We start from the raw sequence: 19,833 nt of genomic DNA on the forward strand, positions 1-19,833 counted from the left end.
ATGAATCGTACGTTAAAATAGGACACAGGCTATCTAATCCAATTAACACCACAAAAGGGTTGCGACAAGGATGCAGCTTATCTCCTCTGATCTTCAACGCTTACGTCGAAGTAGCCCTTAGGGAATGGAAGACGAAATCTCAAGGTATGGGAATACCCATTGAGGACAACACACTATTTACCCTGAGCTTTGCAGACGATCAGGTCATGGTTGCGCAGGACTCATACGATCGAGAGTTCATGACTAAGAGGCTTTATCAAGAATACAACAAATGGGGACTTCAGGTTAGTCTAAAGAAGACCGAATACTTAGCTGTCAATTCCAATGCTTGTTTTGAAGTCTTCATTAATGATAACGTCCAGATTCAACAAGTAGACAAATTTAAATACCTGGGTGCTACTATCAACAACGAGGGTTTGGGCAAAGTAGAAATACAAACCCGAATTCAGAAGAGCAAACAAGTTATTGGATGTCTTAACAGCCTCTGGTGGGACCGAAACTTGTCTGCAACAACTAAAAAGAGACTTGGAAGAACATTGGTGGAGTCAGTTCTTTGCTATGGTTCAGAGCTATGGACTCTGAGTGCAGACGCGAAGCGCAAAATCCAAGTTGTTGAAATGGACTACCTTAGAAGAGTCAGTTCTTTGCTATGGTTCAGAGCTATGGACTCTGAGTGCAGACGCGAAGCGCAAAATCCAAGTTGTTGAAATGGACTACCTTAGAAGAAGTGCAGGTATATCTAGGATGGAAAAAAAGACAAACATCGAGGTCAGACGTATCATGAATGCATCGGAGGAGACAGTACTGGATCGAATCGAAAAATCCAGCTTAAAATGGTTTGGACATGTTCTGCGTATGCCGGAGAACAGGTGGCCAAAAAAAGAGTTTTCAATGGGCCCCCAGAGCAGAAGAAAGAGAGGTAGACCTAGAAAATCCTGGAACGGAACGGTTACGGAAGCAATGGAAGCTCGTAACCCAGAAGCTGATGACGCTTTAAATCGAGATGTGTGGCGTAGGGTAACGGGAAGGCAGCAATAGGCTGTAGTTGGAAATGAGTATTAAATACTTAAACTAAATCCCGTTTATATATATATAAATCAAAAGTTTATTGTTTTATGTGCTAAATATTATGCTTTCTCTATGGATACAACTCTTATTGCAAGCTGTTGCTAGGATATTCTATTAATTTTAATTGTGTTTTTTAGACATAGTGAATGGTCTTAAACTAAAAAGTATAAAGTGTAATTGAAACCACTAATTTATTCCACTAATTGCGAGGTTCTGAATGAATCTTAAATTGATATAACTTTAATCTGTGGGCACTAAGCCTTACCATCCTTTTCTCAAACAATTCTTTATTTCTGACTAAACCTTTTGCAAGAAATAAATTTGGTATAGAACTTTAAGATAAGCCTTTTTGTTGCAAATAAACATAATAATAAAGAATAAACGACTGCTGCGATTTATTTTCTTGTGAATTTTGTGTTCAGTAGTAAAATCAAGAGTGGCAGTGCGAAAACTGTCAAAGATATGGCGAGACAAAAACATATCTAAACACTTTAAAAAAAGCTTGTTCACTACCTAATATTTCCTATATTAATGTTTGGCTCCGAGTCCTGGACGATGAGACAGTCAGAAATGAAAAAAATTGACGCAACTGAGATGTACTGTTGGCGACGAATGCTCAGAATTCCCTGGACTGCCCGGCGAACCAATGAATCCATAATCCAAGAACTGAACATCACAGAACGCCTCTCAACTTCTATACAGTCACGTATACTTAAATATTTCGGTCACGTTATGAGGAGGGATACTGACTGTATGGAAAAGCTCATTATACAGGGCAAGGTTCCGGGAAGAAGACCAAGAGGCCGCTCGCCCTGCCGATGGATAGACCAGCTATCAAAGATCACCCACAAGCAGAATTGGCCTAAAACCAGATGACCATCGAATTCGGGTTCTCAGAGCTCCATGAAGACGACCGAGACTCCAGGCTGCCAAATATGTACCAAAATATAAAGGGGGAATTGTAATATTCTTGGGAGGTAGTATGCTGGAAGCAAAAACTCCATTATTACCACTTCAACAAACCTTAGCGGGTCGGATGTATGTTGTTTTAGTATTAGAACCAATCGTTATGCTTTGGAGAGCTGAAATTGGGAATAATTTTAACTTTATGCACGATAATGCACCTTCCCATACAAGCAGAGTATCTAGAGAATATCTTGAAATGGAAAGTGTCGTAATTTTGGACTGGCCTGCATGTTCACCAGATCTAAACCCTATCGAACGCTTGTCGGACCGGCTCAAAAGAAAGGTTAGAACTCGTCGAAACAATCAATCAGCTTACTGATGCAGCATTAGCAGAATGGGAAAACGTACCCCAAAAGCCAATGTTGATAATTTAATAAGAAGCATACCAGTGCGGAAAGAAGCTTGCATAAGGGCTAGAGGTAGCAGTTAAAAGACCATACCATAACTTGGTATACTGATGCTTCCAAAACCAATACGGGAACAGGGATCGGAGTGTTTGGGCCGAGAGCTAATTACTCCGAACCAATGGGCACTTACCCTAGTATCCTACAGGCAGAAATCTACGCTATCGAGAGATGCGTACAACTTATCTTAGATAAGAACTATCGGAAACAAGAAACAGCCATCTTGTCTGATAGTCAAGCAGCGTTAAAAGCGATCAACTCAGTATCGATCAATTCGAAATTGGTCAAAGAATGCATAGAGAAGCTGAATAAATTAGGCAAAGAAAACAAAGTCCTCCTACTCTGGGTGCCTGCTCACCAAGGGATAGAAGGCAATGAAAAAGCAAATAATCTAGCTAGGAAAGGAGCTAACACTCCACTAACTGGACCAGAACCGTTCTGCTTTCCAAGTGGTAACCAACTCAAGGCGGAACTCAAGAACTTGGAAGATTCCATCCGCAACCTGGAATGGAAATCTTGCAATGGTCTAAGACACTCGAAGAAGTTTCTGAGGGCTTATGATCAAGAAAAATTACAGATCTTCCTGGGTCTGAGTAAGAACAATCTTCGGATTGTCAGGGGTTTTTAACAGGACACTGTCTCCTCAATGAACACCTCAGCAGATTGAAACTAAGAAGAAACGGCGAATGCAGATTCTGTGGGGAAGATGGGGAAACACCAGTACACCTCATCACTGAGTGCGCCGAGACGACAACCATTCGTGCCATGAATTTTGGTACGACTGATATTGGAGATGGAGAATTACCCTCTATAAAACCGTCCCAGATACTGGCTTTTGTCAAAGCCCTGGGACTGTATGATGAGTTATGATTCAAGAAAGGGGGACACAATGGATCTGTAAGGTCGAAGTGATTAACCCCCCTCCCACTCATTCTAAATTCTAAAAATTCTAAAAAGGGCTAGAGGTGGCAACAAGAATTATAAAAATTATCAATTTTCTTTTTGTTTTTGACTTTTGACTTTGAAAATTTTAAATTGTTTGGTTAGATTACAACTTTCTTATCAGAAACCAAAAAAATACCATGCGTTTATTTTGGAAACTAATTATTCTTTGCTATAAGGATTATATTTCATTAAAAGTATTTGACAAGAACTGAGTTTTATTCATAAACACAAAATGTTCAGTCGTCTCAAAAGTTATGAAAAATAATAGATGATTTCCCATTTAAGTTTGGTTGTTATATTATAGCAAATTAAATTAAATACCAAATTTAAAAATTTTCGAGATTTAATTCTTTCTGGAAGTAAATACCATTACTTAAGGTCTATCCGATTTGAAGAAATAAAAATGAGTGAAAAATGGGCAGCGACAAAATCGCCCAATTAGTTAATTTTCAAAGAAATTATGCAACTCTATTTAGAGCTCAAAAGGAATCGCTTATTGGGATAATTGATGCTTACTCTGTAGCACGAAGTGGCGTCAGAAAACGGAATCAAACCTTTGCACTATATTTACGAAACTAACACGTGTTGAAAAATGCATTTAGTCAAATAGTTAAAGCGAATGCAAAAGCAATCTAAAATTAAATAGGAGAGTTAAAAATAAATATTAATGAAGTGCTTTAAAATTAAACTGAAAATGAAATAAAGCGAACAATTTGATACGAGTGCGCTGGAGTATTTCAATATTAAATTCTAATATTGATTGAAAAGATTTAATAATGAAATACTCGAGATATTTTATTTTACTTTGATAGAAATTATAAGACGTTATTTCAAACTTTATAATAAAATAAAACTATTATTTCTTAGTAAAATAACAATCTTTCCCATTTTACGATACAGAATAAAGCTAGAATAAAGCTAGAAAAAGTTCAGTTTATTTTAAAAATTGTAGATAAAAAATATGTCCCTTTTGTCCAGATCTACAATTCTTTCAAATACTTGAACTTTTTTAAGAGACGCCATATAAAGAGTTTCTCAAGCTGTGCTTTAGAAGTTTCTAGAGAACTAGAATATCTAGAACTGAAATTTTTTGCACATCATTGTTTCATAAAAAAACAATAATATGCAAAAAATATGGCGGCACTTCCGGAAATAGCGATAGTTACCAGCAACTTTCTTATTTTAAATGGTTAAATACTACCAATTTTTATTACATACTTAAATTCTTTGTATAATTTTATGGCTTTTGATATTAAACCCTCTATACCTAACATTAACCGCTTTTGAGAAAAAGAAAAATGGCGCCGGGAGGCATGTATATAGCTACCCATACTAAAATATGTTTAATAATAATATGTTTAATAGTAATTTTGGAGTTACGATTTTTTTAAATTTTTAACCCCCTCCCATACCCCCATAACCAACCTCCCACCCCCACCACAAAAACTAATGGCCAGATTCTCGGGTGCCACAGTATTTTTGTGCCAAATTTGGTTAAAATCGGTTTAGCGGTTTTTGAGTTAAGGATGATTCACAGTACACCGGACCGTGCCCGAGCCAGGCACGTTCCGTGAAGTAGCCACCGAGCCACGTTCGATCCTTCTGTACATGCAACACCGAGTTGATAACGGGGTTCGTATTAGTTTCGAGTATATTAGAAAACACAGCCCCATAGACACACGAAGATTTAATACGAACAATGCCAAAGTTCTCGCAATTGGAAATGGTACCAATTGCAGTTGCTGAATAAAGAACAACACCTGCAGGGGAAACACCTGCTCAAAGGAAAATATGAAGGACCTATCTTCTTCATTACATCCTTTCATTGTCTAGTATTACGACTGTCGTCAAATACTGCTGTAAGATTCACTAATACTAACTACAGACATGATAAAAAGTGTACTTTGTTTATATCATAACTGCAGATTGGAGTCGGGGCACCAGGAAAAGTACATTCATGCTTTCCGCAACGTGGCGGGAATGGAGCGGATCCGAGAAAAAAATGTACGCCGACATTTCTGGGACGGGGCACGGACGAGTTCCGGCGAAGCTCGGATCGTGCTCGGCCTGGCATGCATGTATATGTGTAAAGAACACTTGACAATGTTTGGCCGTGTCTTCACCGACGCACGGCTCGGACCCGTTACGGTGTAGCGTGAAGCATCCTTTATCGTGTTACAGACAGACGGACAGATGTACAGACAGACAGACAGACACCAGGAAAATATTTTGTATTTAGGTCATTAATGACCCAAATAACTCAGTTTGAGTGAAATTAAAAATGTTGAGTGAAATTAAAAAACTACCATACCCGTTGGTATGGTCGGCTAAAAATATTTAAAATTTTTGAACGATAAAAACTGCCTGTCGTAAAAAATTCTAAATTCTATACGTTACATTTAGTGATTACCACAGTCACTGTAACATAAAGAGAAGACATGTGGCTATCTGTTTCAAAAAATTGTTCGAATGTCATAAAATATTGACCATAGCTGTCACGGAATTGAGTAGTGATTAAAAAATTATCATAAATCATTTTTTTCAAATAGAAACCCACTATCTTATTTCGCTAGTAAAATGGTTTTTCAAATCGTTACTTTTTGATTATACGCGTGTTCCTATACCTAAAATAAATCATTTTTAAGTTATTTAAGATTTAGTTTTAAAGCGTATATTTTCCATGAAAAAAAAAAATAAAATGACAGAGATAATTTTCCTTTCCTTAAGCTCTATATTTGTCTTAAAAAAATACTATAAATTTAACAGGAAATAGATGACCCATAGATATAGGTACATAATGAAAACTAAATTACCTTTATATGTTTAAATTTGCGAACATCTTTAATTGTGTCGTTATTGCTTAAAATGAGAATATGCTCTCTAAATTCAAGCAAATAAATTTGAAGATACTCGTATACTCAATCTAAGATATTGTTTCTTTCTGTGTAGATCGAAGATATGCCCTTTTTCTTGAAGCCGCCGCGTCGTATGAGAGGTGTCACCCTGTATATCTAACTCACTATGAACGCTACTCAAACCGCTTTATATTTATCAAATACAGTACAAATATATAAAAATCCTATTATACTAAAAATATGTGTTCCAAAGCCGTATTTTATTTCAATTCTGTTTCTCTTTTTGTACAGCCACCGATGCTGAATAATAAAAAACATTATAAAAAAATTGCAAAAAATTGTAAAGCAAAAAATTGGAAAATGAAATGTCACATTTGTTACTACCGTCCCTAAAAATATTTAGCATTTTTGTCCAATGAAATTTGCTCCCTGCATCGTAAATTTTTTGGTGGTTTTTTCCTGTCCCTGAATCTGTTTAAGACAGATTAATATGTGAGTTTAAATTAATATTTGAAACTCATTTCCCTATATTCCAATTTGTTAGTTTCTTTAAAATGTTATGTACGTAATTTATATAAAATAATTAAGTATAGATATTATATAGAATTGACATCTTTATAAAATTTTGTTCAGTTATTACAGAAAAAATTAATGAGTTTATTGAACAGTAGCGGTGCGTTTGAGGTTCAAAACTTTAGAAAAAAAAATAGTCATGCAACCACCTAATGTATGATGTAATCATTTGTGAATGATTCTAACTTGGTTAACAAATGTTCACTATCAAAGTTAACTAAATAACAACTACAGACAATCTCATTAAAGATGTGATTATCTACAACTTTTATATGAAAGCTTTTTATCTAAAATAGATTATAATGGAATTAGGGATCATTTATAAAAAACGATTTTTTTTAAATATCTAGTAAGCCATAAACTTTTTCAAAAATCCAAAAGACGCATATTTATGACCCCACAAAACCGCAATACTTTCCCCATTTAACTGACTCTCTATCTCCAGTAGTTTCCGAGATACCGGTAGAGAACATTCGTAGAAAACTCACCCTGTATAAAAGGGTTTTCTATTATCTAACGTCTAAGAAAATACACATTTTTTACACGAATCTTTAAATGCTTATTCATAGAAATATCTAAATTTTAAGTTATTGAAATGTATTTTTATTGGAAACTCATTAACCGAATGATAATTCAGTATTTAATTACTATTATAGAAAAAAAAAATATATTAATTATAAAATTGTAATAAAATACGTCTAATATTATTAATTTATTAAATTGTTCTTAAATATAAATTGTTATGTTCGATTCGCTTAATAATATTTTCCTCCAATTGTCAAATGGAAAATTACAATCTTTGAATTTTAGTCAGTCACCTTACTTTCAATAGGGGAATATGAACAAAGACTTTAGTATACCAGTCTAGTAAAAAAACATATACGTGTTTCGTAAATAACGCGCCTTTTCTAATCTTACCTAATTCTAAAAGCATTTTGATGTATGTTTCTAAGCTAACATACCTATACATTATTGTAACATTTTTTTTGCATTTTCAGTGACTTCAGAAGTAAAGATTTTCTTGAAAATAAAGTAGCTATCAGAATGATATGTTTATTTTTGATTTTTTTTTGTTTCCATTTTATTCTCTTTGAGGCACGATTTATAAAAAACCCAAAAAGCAATAATTAGTAATCAAACAGTTGGTTAAATAGTTAAAACCTAACCATCTCAGTTGGAATCCAAAAAGAGTTCAAAAACCTGCGACAATATACAGGGTTGTTCACCACATACGACACGGAGTATTGTAGCTAAACGATGATATTTTTACAAATTGTAAGTTTTGGGTTCGATGAAGGACTATTAGAGGTACAATTTAAAAATAATTTTACAAGATACAGAGTGTCCCAAATAAAATATCAAAGTTGTATTTTTTTAAATGGAACACCCTGTATATTATTACATTTTTAGTTTCTACGATTAAAATAAAGGTAAATTTGATTAAGATTTATTATATTTAAACCTTACCGTTTTTGAAATATTTTCAATTTTGTGAAATTGCAGTAAAAATTTTAAGGCTTCATTTCTCCAAGGGTATCAAAGTTTTTAATACTAAATATTTACTGAAGTTTATTTACTGATCCGTTATTGTGTTGCAATAATAAAAATGCTACTACCTTATACAGAGTGTCTAAAAATTTATTTTAAATAATTATTAGCTTCAAACGGCAATAACTTCTTTAATTTAAATGGATCACCCTGTATATTTTACGAGAATTAGATGCACAATTTAATTGTCTATCAAATTATATTATACCATTTTTAACCTATCTCTTTAAGTTTCCGTAGAAAATGCATTTTCTTGTAATTTAGAACTTATTTATCAATATACCCATGGACTATTGACATTTTAGATTATTTTTAAAGATGTACCAAATTTTTAAAGAGTACAGATACTAATATTGTCGATATAATTCGTTTATTTCATTAAAAAATAAAAAAAAACTGTTTAAATATTTGTTAAAGAGGATCAATTAATATGATTCCAGTATTCAAACTACATTAACTGACTGCGTTGATTAATAATAATTGCTCCAAATACTAAAAAACTGAATTTTGTATGGGCATTAGACAGTGTGATAAAAAGTAACACCTTAAAAATGATATTTCATTTTTTAATAAATACTTATTTATAACAACAAAGACTTTAATTTGATAACTTATTATTATATTGATTTCTGACTCAGAAATCCACATTTATTTATAATAATTTATTAACGAACACAATTAAGTATATCATTAATTAGTATGTGAGCGGAAATAATGGTGTTATATTTAATTAATGGTACACTCTTTTATAAAGATTTAAATAGTTTTCTTTTTGCATACAAATGGGCTAGTAATATTACCGTTTTGCTAAAAACGATAATATTACTAGTCTGTACATTTTGTACATTTGTTGCTTTAAAAACAATCTAAAATGTCAATATTCCATGGATATATTGATAAATGAGGTCTAAATTATAAGAAAATGCATTTTCTACGAAAACTTGAAGAAATAGGTAAAAAATGGTATAATACAATTTGATAGACAATTTAATTGTGCATCTGATTCTCCTAAAACATACAGGGCATTCCATTTAAATTAAAGAAGTTATTGCCGTTTGAAGCTAATAATTATTTAAAATAAATTTTTAGACACTCTGTATAAGGTAGTATTATTTTTATTATTGCAACACAATAACGGATCAGTAAATAAACTTCAGTAAATATTTAGTATTAAAAACATTGATACCCTTGGAGAAATGAAGCTTTAAAATTTTTACTGCAATTTCACAAAATTGAAAATATTTCAAAAACTGTAAGGTTCAAGTATAATAAACCTTAATCAAATTTACCTTTATTTTAATCGTAGAAACTAAAAATGTAATAATATACAGGGTGTTCTATTTAAAAAAATACAACTTTGATATTTTTTATTTATTTGAGACACTCTGTATCTTGTAAAAATAATTTTAAATTGTAGCTCTAATAGTCCTTCAACGAACCCCAAACTTACAATTTGTAAAAATCTCATCGTTTAGCTACAATACTCCGTGTCGTATGTGGTGAACAACCCTGTATACAGTTTATTTCAACTCTCGATGAATGTTTCGCTAATCATGTTATAGAATCATCAGGAAATTTTAAAATTTTAAAACAATTAATACTAAAATATAACACAGAAATAACACTAAATACTCTCAAAACAGATAATAAAAATACAAATAAATATATGTAATGGAATATTGTAGTCAATTTAAATATCATTGGGATGATCAATTTCAAAATAATATCTTGATGTAACTTATGAACAGGATTAACTTGATGTTATAGAACATTACTGTTAGGATTATTAGAATTATTCGACAAACTGGCAATAATGCAGAAACGTGACCTAGAGTACCGGATCGTGATTTCCCAACTGGTCAATTACTTTGTTATCAACATTCAATTCAAATTGCAATAACTGGATTATTTTCTAAGAGAGTATAAACAGAAAACAGACATTGCTAAGATGTGAACTTATTAGCATACCTACTAGCTTTCATTTCATTTCAAGTATCTACATAATAATAAGAAATTAAGCTCATTACCTTGATATTAATAAATTGTGCGATACAAGAGACATTGACTCATTTTAATTAATGTGTTTTAATTGTTAGTTCCCAATATTTTATTTTTAATAGTATATAGTATACAGGGTGAGTTTCCTACGATGTTCTCTATGGGTATCTCGGTAACTACTGGAGATAGAGAGTCGGTTAAATTGGGAAAGAATTGCAGTTTTGTGGGGTCATAAACATGCGCCTTTCAGATTTTTGAAAAAGTTCATGGCTTACCAGATATTTCGAAAAAAACAGATTTCGGCTATTTCGAAAATTCTCCCTAATTCCATTATAATCTATTTTAGACAAAAAGTTTTCAGATAAAAGTTGTAGATAATTACATCCCTAATGAGATTGTGTCCTCCATTTTTTCCTAAAGCCTGTCATTTTTGACATATGACAGAAACATAATGTTTTTTTTAAATGGAAACCATAGTTGGCCATGGCATCATAAAAAGCGCCATTTTTTAATCTTTGTAGCGATATAAGCTATAATATGTTTCTTTAGAAAAATTACAGAGTTATTGCCAATTCTTATCATTTTTAAACAATTTCACTTAGCCATGGGAACGCCAAGTTCAATCGTCGTTGCTCTCAGTAATGTGAAACTGTCACATCCAAACTTTGTAAATTAAAATAAACAAAAATTGTAAATATGAATTTTTCAAAAGAATCAAAGTGAGTAGGATTATTGGTTCAACTTTTATTGGTCATACATTTTCGAGGATACGTTGACCGGTGAACGTTACTTACAATTTTTAGAAAAGTTAAATTTAGATACTCGCATATCAATAAAGTGTTTCCAACATGACTATCATTATGAAACTCCCCCTCATTATGAAAGAAATGTTAAAAATTATTTATATCATTATGCAAACTCAGGGATAGGAAGAGGTGGACCAAATTGCATGGGCCTCCTTGATCACCTGACCTATCTATCTATTTTAGATATTTTTATGCGGTATGGTTAACAACAAGGTTTACAAAAGAACTTATGAATTATGAGAGGCACTCGAAGAGACGGTACGGGAGAAGTTTATGAAAGTCGTTCGGCCGTTCTCTGGGAACAGCTTGTAATTCAGTTTTAAAAAGATGCATTTTATGTACTCAAAACAATTGCGGTTTTTTGAACATTTGCTAAAATAACTTAAAGTGTATGTAGTGAAATTAGATTTTTTTAGTTTTAGTGTAATGTAAATTGCAAAGAACCGTTTAATATTATATTCTGTCAGAGAACACAAACTCATTAGGAATGTGATTGTCTGCAACTTTTATCTGAAAACTTTTTGTCTAAAATAGATTTTAATGGAATTAGGGGCTATTTTTAAAATAGTCGAAATTTGATTTTTTCCAAATATCTAGTAAGCCATGAACTTTTTCAAAAATTTGAAAGGTGCATATTTATGACCCCACAAAACTACAATTCTTTCCACATTTAACCTACTCTCTATTTCCAGTAGTTTCCAAGATACCCATAGAGAACATCGTAGGAAACTCACCTTGTATATGTTTCTATTGTTTTGTATTTTGGCACTTTTCAATCTTACTTAAAAAATTATTACAAACACAAGAACTGTGAAATCAAAACTGTGAATTACTTTGCTATAAATATCGTAATCTTAAGTCATACAGGGTGTCCAAAATTCTATGCCAAACTTAAAAAACAAAAAATATAAAAAAAATCTTTGTTTTTTTATATGGAACACCCTATATATTATTATTTTTTTATTAGATGCAGAATTATAAAATGACCATTTTTTTTTATTGAAGTATTTCAAAGTTTTTAATGGTTTCGCAGATACACTCAGTATTATATCATTCTCTCAAGGGTAAAATACGAGAGAAAAATCATTAGGTGGCTTCGATAAAAATTTTGTGTGGAAAATGCAATATGAAATATAAAACCTCGAATATCTGCAAAACCATTAAAATTTTTAAAATACTCTGATTACCAAAAATGTTCATTTTTTAATTCTCCATTTACTGAGAAAATAATATACAGATAAATAATATACAATGTTCCTTTAAAAAAAACAAGAAATATTATTTTATATTTTAGAAAGTTTGGCGTAGAATTTCGAACATCCTGCATGATTTACGATTATCATATTTATAGCAAAGTAAGTACAGGCCATCTAAAGATCTAAATTAAATATCTAAAGGACGGTCCACACTTGCTATATAACACCGCTATATAGCAAAGTTATATAACATGTTACATATTTTTTAGTTATATTTAGCAAATTTCGATGCTATATAACTTGCTAGATGTTATCCATTTGTAGTCGGTAAAGATCAAAAGATGTTGTGCAACATTGCTATTGTAACATGAAACAATGCGTCCACACTTGCTAAATTTCTAGTTTAGCCGCTCATATTTTCAGGGACGTGCGCGACAGAATCTTAGTGTGGTGAGCTGATATTGGTTTGTTTAGGTTAACTGTTCTTGGGTTTGTTTATTTACTGGTCAATAATACCGTATGATCGAAAAAAACTGCTCCCGTCGGCCTCCCGTCCAGTTGGCTTGGACATGACGATCGATGACATTCCCCATATAATTTTCCATATAAAATGACAGCGATTTTCATTTCATAGTATGTATTTGGAAACAGAAAAAGTTGAGAAAAAATGCGTAATCTAATAGGCCAGTTCCAGCGGGAACAAAAGAAATGCAAATAAGGAACTGCATGGTTTAGATGAAGTGGATAATTCAAAATGGTTTGCTTTTGCTTTTACAGTACCTCTGTTCGTTCTGTAGCTACGGGGTATCCGTGAGAGGGGAAACGATATTCTCTCGATGTTTTTCGTAAAAAATAGACGACGCGTCCCATCAATAAAAATTCGACAAATTTGCAAGTAGCCAATAAAATGAGTGGGCGGAGCGATTTGCGGTGACGCACTCGTCAAATCGACGTATAGAATATATTGCTGTTTATTTAAATGTTTTTTGTCCGCATTCCTTTCATAGACACAGATCCAGCAGACGAGACGTACTGTAAATTATTAATGTTTTTAAAAGACAGACGACACCACGAGAAACAGCCGAGGCAAGTATTGAAAAGATAAGCTAATTGTGTTCAACTGTATCTAGATTTTACTGGTAGGCTATGGCGGACTCAAAACCGCTTTTTTTCTCGACTTTCTTTCCCTTAGTTCAAAAATAATTACGCACGCCGCTGCTGCGAGCTGAACCTCTTTCTCGCCAAAACGATTCATGACTACGAAAACTATAATGTGGACGGCCCCCGGTTTTTTAACATGTTACATGTAGCTTGTTAAATAGCAATGTTATATAACATGTTACTAAATGTGGACCCTCCTTAATATAGTTTTGATTTCAGGACAGTTCTTGTATTTGTAATATTTTTTTCAAGGGAGGTTGAAAGATATATATTTTTTATTTATTATTTATTAATATCTCTGATATTAGGATTATGTAAAGTGATCTGAAAGGAAGCCAAAAATGCAATAAAATACAAAAAAATCATCCTGATCCACTCACAATTTTCTGACCCACCCTGTAGAAGTTAAAACATATTAAACAAACACTTAAACAAACTTCCCAAGTTTGCACTATTGCCGGATATTTTGAAACGGATATTTTATTAAAAAAAAATCAGGAAAAAATTCTTTGATGCGTGAATAAATAGAAGTAAATAAATCCATCCTGATTGAAAGAAAAAGAAAAAAAAACTGAAAAAGAGCATTTGGTACGTAAGCAAATTCAGCTCCGATGAGCATTTCCCAGGAAAACCAAATAAAGACATAAACCGTAAACGGGAGCAAACAGGGCAATAAAATCGAGCAATGAAAAGCGAACGTAAAAAAAGAATCGAGAAGCTTGCAGCCATAAAGCTGAAAACAGATAAACAGCGGCAACGTGGCCGATGTCGGCTACGTGAAAGTCCAAATGGCGAACGATCGGCAGCAAAATGACTGACGGTTTTTTTTTTCTTTTTTCGGTTTTTCTTGAACGCTGAAACGGTCATGCATATGATGTTGCGCAATCGATAACAGAATAAATAAGGCATATTTGCTGGGATACGTGGGGTTATTCTCCGAAAAAAATTCACAGTCCTTTACAAAGATGCAACCGGGGGGACATTGAAAATGATGAATAAAAACGTAAAAATATGATTAGTGTTAATATGAGTGTATTACATACATATGTTTAAATAACGAACTTAACAAAAAACAACAGATTTAAACATTCACGGAAAAAGTAGTTTAGAACTCGACCTAACCTAACCTAACCAAAGTCGAGATTTTGCAAAATCTCAAAAAAGATCTCTCGAAAATAATAAATAGTGAAATGACATTTACCCTCTATGGATAGAACCCTACCCATGGTCCCATATAAACTGTATTACTAAAATAAATAGCTTTGACATATAAAGTTTTTAATTGTCGCTTTTCTTAATATACTGCCCTGATTTTATTTTATTTTTCCAGAGCACTAATACTTTTTTTATATGTTATTTTTTATTCCTAGAAGGATGATTTGAAGAAGAAGTATTTCGTTCATATTATTGATGTCACTATAAATAAACCCTTGTATAATATGTTATACTTCTAGATGTTATAGTAATGCATTTTCGTACAGCAAACTTTCATTCCCTATTCTACTCCCTAAGGGTATGCATTTCATAAATTCCTATGTCCAAATAATTAACTCATGTCTTTTAAATGATTCTTTGTGCAAATTTTTATGTGTATAATCCAGAGGTCACGAAGGTTTATATAATTTTTTACTAACTTTACCCTTTTGGTTGATGAATTTCAAAAATCTCTTCTTATTCTTTCTGTAGAATTTCATTCTTCTAGACCAGATAGTAAATGATTTTCATACAACAAATCGTTCGACATAATTTTACACTCTAAGAGGATGAATTTTCTAAAATCGCTTTGCATAATTAATTCACTAATCACTAATGTTCTTTAAACGAACTTTTGTTCTAATATTGATGTATCTAAAGCTGGTGGTATGAACTGACCCCTAAAATATCTAAAAACTTTATATATAATCTCTATAATCTAACTGACACACCACTGACAATGACAAATAATTGATTTCTGGAGGTATTTTGTGTAGGTGTTTTTCAGGTATGTTTTAATATTTATTCGTTTTACATAAAGAAATACCGATTAAACGATATAATAATACTTCATAACAAATCTAGACATATATACCTTTCATTTAAAAAAAGAATCATGAAGATTGGTGAGGTGGTTTCGGCGGGATGGATGTAACAAAAAAAACCCTTTGAGCTTTTATATATGTATCCCACTTCGGTGTCACAAGCTGAATTTTTCAGGGAAGGAAGTACAAGTACATGATATGGGGACCCTTATTCCAAAAGTAGTACAAAATTAGACCGGGAAAAAGGGCACTATCATTAAAAATCGATATATTAATACCACCGTATAGAGAAAACAAATACTTATTTTTTGATCCAGTACAAAATAATGTCTTCGTAGAGAGTAATTTTTTATAATTATTTACAAAAAATCATTTCCATTAGCGCTTATGACCGAAAAAAACTTTAAACATGAATAACTCATTTCAATCATGCGAAAATTTGGTATAAAAATGGACTTTTTTAAATATAACTTTCATTTAACGAAAAACGAAGGCCTAAATGAAAAAAAGAAGCGATTTATAAGTTTCGCTTATGTCTTGACAAGGTAACAAAGCACACCCCATATTTTTTGCTTTTAAACTAATAAAGATATATCAATAAACAATTAGCGATGTCCGACTGCCGCCGCCGCGCCGTTCTGCGCCGAGATTTCCTATGCGTATACGCGTGATGACATCATGGTGTGGCAAATGTAGCATTTTAATTCGATTTGGGCTCCCTTATATAGGATAACAGAAACATTTTCAATGTTAATGTTAAAAGTACAGATTTTGTGCATCTCACGCAAGCACAATTTTTATGTTTTCTCATGTGATGTTATTAATAAATCCAATCTAGTAATAATATTGCTATTCTATGGATTGTTAGCCATTAAGAGACCTCAGTGCGGAACTCAGAACTCTAATGGCCAGATGCTACGTCTTCTCTGTGTTACTCTATGGATGTGAGAGCTGGACACTGGATTCACAGACCGGAAAGAGAATAGAAGCCTTCAAAATGTATGTGTACAGACGGATGCTGCGAATCTCATGGGAACAAAGGATTACCAACTATGAAGTAATCCAGCGCATGCAGAAACAAAAAGAGATACTGAACACCATCAAGGAAAGAAAAATGCAATACCTGGGTCATGTGATGCGAGGTGGTAGATACGAAATGCTGCGCCTCATAACAGAGGGCAAAGTGCAATGGAAAAGATCAATAGGAAGACGCCAGAACTCATGGCTAAAAGATTTAAGGAGATGGTTTGAACGCTCGTCTGCGGAAATCTTCCGGGCTGCAGTTTCCAGAGTCACAATTGCCATTTGGATCGCCAACCTTCGGCAGGAGAGGGCGTGATAAGAGGAATGGATTGTTAGAAGATACCAGATATTCATTAAGTTTTCTTTCTTCTTCTTCTTTTACTTATTTGAGATCTAGTCGATCTGTTAGTTTTAAGGTTGCCTCTGTAGGAGATCTTGGGAGATGGACTGCCAACTACTGTCTTTCCATCTGTTTGGAGGTCTTTCCAGCTGTCTCTTACCCATGGGTTTCCCTTCAAGAGCTATGCATGGTAGCCTGTTTTCTACCATGCGTTTTACGTGTACGAACCATGGTCTTTTAATTTTGCTTACTCCATCTCACTACGTCCTGTATTCCACATTTTTGTCTGACATTTGTGTTTCTAATTCTGTCTCTTCTAGTCTTCCCCATTATGGTTCTTAAGTTCTTCATTTCAGCGACTCTTAACATGCTTTTGGTCTTTTTTGTTTCCTCTCGGATTCCTATGTCATATGTCATTATTATTGGTCTGATGCAGGTCTTATAAATTTTAATTTTGCTGTCTGTTCGCATAAAACAGTTTATCCACACTATTATTTGCCTCAGACATCCTGACATATCTGTTGCTCTGTTTATTTGGCTTCTCAGATCTCTCTGGATCATAGTAGTGCGACATATCTATTCCTAGGTTTTTTACTAGATACTAGTTTGCATCTTACCGGCTCTTTAGAGAAAGTTAAGCATTTAGTTTTTTCTGTAGAGGGTAATCATATTTAATTCCCTGCTTACTTGATAGAATTTGTGAAGCTGGCTCTGCATATCGTCCTCTGTCTCCGCGATAATGGCAGCATCATCAGCGTAACGCACCACGCTAACTCTGTTGTGTCCTATTCGATAACCGATATTCATCGAGATCACCTTTTCTATGATGATGTCCATTAAGAGATTGAATAAGAAGGGACTAAGGCTGTCTCCTTTTAAAAAGAGATTTTTTAATAAAATTGTAATCAAAATGGCTGGTGTCGCCATGGCAATTTTCTAAAAAAAAATACATAGTGTTGTACCTATTTTAACGAAGTTTTTATGTAAAATAAATATATAAAATAAGGTGCCTGGTGGCGTAGAGGTACAGGCTCTCGTCTACCAATCTCAAGGTGTGGATTCGATTCCCACACCCGGCATTTCATCAGCCGACTATTTTTATTAAAATAAAAATAGTTTGGGTAACTAGGCCGACTCAGCCTTAAATGAGTACTTGGGATTCACAATCCTGAGGTAATAATAGGCTGTTGAAGCGTAGTGCTAGCCACATTACCTTCCTTGTATATCGAACGGCTCTAGTATAGCAAGCTGTACCTTGCTACTCCCAAGGCGTTAAACGCTATATACGGGAGCTGTTATTGTTATTAATATTTAAAATAGACAAGCATTTTTTGATATCCTTGTATCTCTTCTCTTCTCAGCCATTACTCATCCAAGCCTCTTTCAGTTTCTTCCACTCGTTTCGATTCTGTGCTCTCCTCATTCAGTTCTTACCGGCTACGGTTTGGATATCATCAGACCATCTTTTAGGAGGTCGGCCGACTAGGCGTTTTGCTAGGCGTGGCCTCCAGCAAAGAAGTCTTTTTGCCCATCTTTCCTCGGACTTTCTGGCCAAGTGTCCTGCCCAAGACCATTTAGAGTTAGCTATCCTCTCTACGATGTCCGTTATCCTCGTCTGTCGGCGAATGTCTTCATTTCTAATGTGGTCGCGAAGACTGATGCCTATCATGGCTCTTTCCATAGCTCTTTGGCTCACTCGCAACCTGTTCACACTTCGTACCGTCATCGTCTTAGTCTCCAAACCATAGGTCATGACAGGCAAGACGCATTTGTTGTAAACGTCTCTTTTTAGGCTATTTGGGATTTTGCTTTTGAATATAAAGTTAAGTTTACCAAAAGCTGCCCATCCGAGTTTGATCCTTCTAGAAATTTCGGTTGTTTGATTTTCCGTGCCGAGTTTTATGGCATGACCTAGATATATATATACTCTTTAACGTTCTCAATCCTTTGTCCATTAACATTAACTTGCTCTTCATTTTCATTTAGGGTTTTAGTTTTAGACAAATTCATTTTTAAACCTACTTGCGCAGATGTGTGGTGAAGTTGTTCGAGCATTGTTTAAAGTTCTTCCAACGATGAGGCCAGGACAACGATATCATCAGCGAAGCGCAAGTGGTTAAGCATCCCACCATCTACCTTAATACCCTTCTTGTCCCAGTTCAGCTTCTTAAATACGTCCTCCAGGGCCAGTGTAAAAAGTTTGGGGGAAATAGTATCTCCCTATCGAACTCCTCTTTCCATTTTAATTTTATTTGTGATATTTATGTCATCCAGTTTGATAATCATTGTAGCTGATATGTAAATAGATGATCTTATGCCCGAGTATCTGCAGTCTATTCTGGCATTTTGTAGGGCATCGAGGATGGCGTGCAGCTCTATAGAGTCGAAAGCCTTCTCATAATCCTGTATACATTTAAGGAATTAATAAAATTTTTTACTAAGGTTTATTTCTCTGGCTTCAAAGTCAGTACAAGAATTAACTCTGAAAAGTAATGTACAGTAATGTTGACAAACTCTTTTATTATAGCATGCATATTTAAATATCTTTAAATATCTTAAAAACCAAAGTATTGAAACATATTAAACCCTTATAATAAATGCTTTATTTTATGCCCAAGAATCCAAAAATGAAATAAAATACCGGGTGTTCCATAAGAAAAAATATAACTTTGGTATGGATCTTAGTTCTGACACACCCTGTACATTTGAAAATAATCTTAAATTATGCATATTGACTCTCTACATATACGCACAAAAAATTTTGTTTCTACTTCTTTCCGTTTTCGTATAATCAACAGAGGCGAATGATGTGCTCCACCCTGTATAGGCTGGTATATTAAACTCTATTTCTTTTTCTTTAATTTTTTTAATGATAAATACTGCGTCTGTAGTTGATCGATTTCGTCTAAAACCTTGTAGTTCGTCCCTATTC

The 19,833-nt window shown here is 33.5% G+C and overlaps 1 protein-coding gene across 1 annotated transcript in view; it reads left to right on the forward strand.

Moving 5' to 3' along the window:
* Positions 1 to 12,920: 12,920 nt before the first annotated feature.
* The window catches only part of LOC115890676, a 298,050-nt gene continuing 291,137 nt past the window's right edge, over positions 12,921 to 19,833 (forward strand). Inside the window, exon 1 of the mRNA XM_030910978.1 lies at positions 12,921 to 13,135. The gene's annotated coding sequence lies outside the window, so the exon portion shown is untranslated. The remainder of the gene's footprint in view (positions 13,136 to 19,833) is intronic.

This window comes from Sitophilus oryzae, unplaced genomic scaffold, assembly GCF_002938485.1.
Source record: "Sitophilus oryzae breed Bouriz unplaced genomic scaffold, Soryzae_2.0 scaffold_907_pilon_pilon, whole genome shotgun sequence".
NCBI classification, from domain to species: Eukaryota; Metazoa; Arthropoda; class Insecta; order Coleoptera; family Curculionidae; genus Sitophilus; species Sitophilus oryzae.